Source organism: Arachis ipaensis, chromosome B03 (genome assembly GCF_000816755.2).
Source record: "Arachis ipaensis cultivar K30076 chromosome B03, Araip1.1, whole genome shotgun sequence".
Classification (NCBI taxonomy): Eukaryota; Viridiplantae; Streptophyta; class Magnoliopsida; order Fabales; family Fabaceae; genus Arachis; species Arachis ipaensis.
The window spans coordinates 17,174,152-17,179,132 of NC_029787.2; positions in this window are offsets into that span (position 1 = coordinate 17,174,152).

Sequence of the window (4,981 nt, forward strand, 5' to 3'; positions counted from 1 at the left end):
TGTATAATATAATTTGTCAAATCATTTTATATAGTTTAATTAATAAATAATTAAAAATTGATAAATTGATGGTATTTTATTTATTATATTCACATTTATATCATATAGGTTCATATGATGAATAATCACCTTAAAAATAAAACAACTTTCACAATAATAATCACACTAAAAGATATTGAATAATTGCCATAAATGATATAAGGATAGTTCTACCCTAAAAGGAATGGTAGAGGACTATTTAATATGATGGGCTAAACATGTGGTGTATGTGTGGAAGTAGTTAGACAAAAAATGTGTGAGTTGCTTCCAATCCAAATAGGATTCTTGATTTAGATGGATCACTTTTAAAGCACTATTGCTAGCTACTGCCCTTTCTTTGATTCTTTCGTGAAGCAACACAAAGCTGCCATACCAACTGTATATAGTTTGGTGACTTTTGTTGAAGGTTCTTTAATTTGTTACATACACAAGTTTGAAATGCCTTGCCTCACACTCACATACACTCATCACTGTAGTTCTGGTCAAGGGTATATTCTTTCTTTCTCAACAACAGTCAAAGGTTGAGTAAGTAACTTCTACAGGTATAGACATTTATGGCTGGTAGTTGAGAAGAAATTTAGGGTTTGAAATTTATATAAGAATTTTTACATTATTTTAATCATAATATGAGGTGAATATTATAAAGTATTAAGGCATGCAAAAAAAAGTTGGATGATCAATCATTAATACTGTAATTATGAAAAGGATTATTTTGGTTGATTATTAAAATATAATTATAAAAGAAGTAACAATATGTTCAAAATGAATGTGTACAAGTTTAATAAATATCAAGTTGTTAATAAGTTTTTAATAGTTGTCAAATAGTCTTTATTTAATTTTAATTATAAATTAATCTTTCTACTGTTTTACTAAAATAATCATTCTTATATGTTATATAATTATTGTAGATGCATTAGAGTATACAAATCGATCTAAGTTGTAAAATGATGCAAAAATGAAGAGGAAGACTATGCTATTTCAAAAGAAGTGTGGCAAAATAATCACGATAGATTGTAATTTTCAAGAGTTAAGAGTCGCAGTGGCCTCAAGGTTCTAATTCTTGACGAAGACGGCAATCCAAAGTCATCAACAACAAATCCATGTTCAAATAATTTTTTAATAATATTTTTATTTTAATAACATGTTATGATTACACTTTTGTACAAATATTTACTGTAGATATAACTAATTTATCTATAACTATACTTTCATATTTGAAATGAAATGTGTAACAAGAAGCACAACATCATATGCCAATTGCTTTTCTGATGAGGTTAATAAAATACTAGGTTGTCGATAAATTTTTATTAGCCTTTTGATATAAAATTTAGTGTAAAATTCATATGTTACTATTACAGTTATATATGTTTTTATTTTTTCAGGTCTCTTTCTTTAGGGTTCAAGAATATTATAGATTTCAAACTGTTCCATTTACATTTTAGTTTGAATAAAGATAAGACAGCATAACTCCGCCTATGTTACACTTGCGGTACATAGCCGGTCCCAAACCCGGATAAAGGAGGAGGGTTGTGTTAGATCTTCGACAACCAACATAAAAATATAGTCGAATCCCATGACATGAATCAAAGACATTATTGCGCTAAAGCTAGGTCGTTGCCTGGAAGCAACGCACTGAATGGCTTGAGTACGGTGTCAAATGAGCAAGAGCCGTTGCATTGGTGCCCGGATGTAGTGTTAAATGAGCAAGGGTTCTCGCATTTTCGTGAACGGACGAGGGTAAATAAGCTAGTTCACAAAGTAAAAGGTAAAGGTCGGAGCGACAGAAGGTTGAGATTTGAGACATGGAACATAGGTACTCTAACAGGAAAGTCCATGGAGGTGGTGGACACCATGACAAGGAGGAAGATTAACATTATGTGCCTACAAGAAACAAAGTGGGTTGGTGCGAAGGTTAGGGAGTTGGATACTTCTAGTTTCAAACTTTGGTATACAGGAAAGGTGAAGAATAGGAATGTGGTTGGAATAATTGTGGATAAGCAGTGGAAGAAGGACGTAGTGGATGTCAAGAGGGTGGGGGATCGGATCATCTCTATCAAACTTGTGGTGGAGGGAGGTGCTTTCCATGTGATTAGCGCCTATGCACCGCAAGTGGGTTCGGACGAACAACACAAGATAAGGTTTTTGGAGGATTTAGAGAGTTTGGTTCAAGACATACCTTTGGGAGATAAGATTTTCTTAGGAGGAGATTTAAAAAGAGAGACGAACATCGTATAACCTATAAGAGTGGCATGACAAGCTCTCAAATCGACTTTTTCTTGTTGAGGAGAGTCAACCGAAAATTTTGCATTAATTATAAAATTATCCCGGGAGAGAATTTGACAACACAACATAGGGTGCTCATCATAGATTTTCGCGTTGAGCAAAAGTTGAGAAAAGACATCATACGAAGAACCCAAGGACGAGGTAGTGGCAAATGAAAGGTGAGGAACAAAGAAGCTTCCTAAGACGGGTAGGAGAAGAGGCAAAGTGGGATGGGAATGGAAGCGTGGAAGAGATGTGGAGGGAGATGGCAGAAGTTATTAGAAGAATAGCAAAAGAAAGTTTTGGTGAATCTAAAGGAATAGGGCCAAGGGACAAGGAGTACTGGTGGTGGAATGCGAGTTTACAAGAAAAGATAAAGATAAAAATGGAGTGCTTTAAAGAGTGGTCTTTATGCCGCAACGCAGATAACTGAGAAAAATATAAGGCAGCTAAGAAAGAGACAAAAGTGGCTGTAAGTGAAGCAAGAACAAGAGCGTATGAGGGTCTCTACCAGTCTTTGGGCACGAAAGAAGGAGAAAAATGTATATATAGAATCGCAAAGAGCCGTGAAAGAAGAACGAGAGATTTGGATCAGGTTAAGTGCATAAAGGACAAGGATGGAGATGTGTTGGCTCAAGAAGAGAAGATTAATGAAAGGTGTAAGAACTACTTCTATAAGTTATTCAATGAGGGACAGAAGACTCTTCCGAGCCTTGGTCGGTTATGCACAAGGGAAAAAGATCAAAACTTTGACTACTGTTGAAGGATTCAAGACTTCGAGGTAAAAGAGGCTCTAAAGCAGATGAAAAATAGCAGGGCAGTAGGACCTGATAATATCCCGATTGAGGTTTGGAACAGTCTTGGAGAAAAAGGCATCAACTAGTTAACCAAGCTTTTTAATGAGATTTTAAAGTCAAAGAAGATGCCTGATGAGTGGAGAAAGAGCACCTTGGTACCTATCTACAAGAATAAGAGGGATATACAAAGTTGCAGAAACTATAGAGGGATCAAGCTTATGAGTCATACCATGAAGTTATGGGAAAGGGTGATAGAACGGAGGTTGAGAAAAGAGACACAAGTAATAGAGAACCAATTTGGATTTATGCCAGGCAGGTCTACCACTGAAGCGATATACCTATTAAGAAGGATGATGGAGAGGTATCGTAGTAATAAAAGGGATCTACATATGGTATTTTATTGATTTGGAAAAAGCGTATGATAGAGTACCAAGCGAGGTCTTATGGAAGGTTTTAGAAAAGAGGAGAGTAAGGATCGCATATATTCGTGCAATTAAAGACATGTATGATGGGGCTACAACTAGTGTGAAGACTCAATGTGGTGTGACAGAGGAATTTTCTATTGGTATAGTATTACACCAGGGATCATCCTTAAGTCCATACCTTTTCACATTAATCTTGGAAGTATTCACAGAGCACATCCAAGAGCTTGTGCCATGGTGCATGCTTTTTGCCAATGATATCGTCCTTATGGGAGAGTCAAGGTAAGACCTAAATAAGAAGTTGGAGTTATGGAGAGAAGCTTTAGAAGTGTATGATCTGCGCATAAGCTATAGCAAGACGGAATATATGGAATGTAAGTTCAGTCTGAGAAGGGAAAACCCTAATATAGAGGTGAAGATTGGAGAAAACATCTTACGAAAAGTTAAAAATTTTAAGTATCTTGGGTGCATCATACAGGATAATGGAGAGATTGAACAGGATGTAAATCATAGGATCCAAGCAGGTTGGTCAAAATGGCGGAGTGCATCTGGTTTTATATGCGACAAAAAAGTGCCTTTAAAACTTAAAGATAAATTCTATCGCACCGCTATAAGACCGGCTATGCTTTATGGTACGGAGTGTTGGGCGGCTAAAGGAGAGCATGAACATAAGCTGAGTGTGACAGAGATGAAGATGTTGAGATGGATGAGTGGTCATACGCGATTGGATAAAATAAGGAACGAAGATATAAAGGAGAGAGTTGGAGTAGCACCCATTGTGAAAAAGATGGTTGAATCGCATCTCAGGTGGTTTGGACATGTGAGAAGAAGACCGATAGAATATCCAGTCAGGAGGGTGGATGAGATGGAAAATGGACAAGGGATGAAAGGCAGAGGAAGACCTAAGAAGACCATCCATGAGGTGGTCAAACGAGATCTACATATAAACGATCTCTCCGTAGACATGATACATGACAGAGTACAATGACGTCGTTTGATTCATGTAGCCGACCCCACTTAATGGGACAAGGCTTTGTTGTTGTTGTTGTTGTAAAGATAAAACAGCATATTCAGTACGTTTATTATATAATGACGATGATAGTGTCATACTAAACTCGAGAAATTTACGATTATAAAATATTATTTTTTATTTAACATGTCAAATTAAAATGTAAGCCCGTGCGATGCACGGGTTTAACACTAGTGTGTACAAGTTTAACAAATATCAAGTTGCACGATAAGTGATTTGATAGTCCAACAACGTTTGGACTATTAAATGATCTCAATAACAAAATATGTTTTATAAGTTTTTAATAGTTGTAAAATGGTCTTTATTTAATTTTAATTATAAATTAATCTTTAATATATTATTTAATTATAAAATTTATTATCTATTTTATAAAACTTATTATTTTATTATTCATCTATCTTATCTTTAGAATTCTATCGGAAGATAGATGC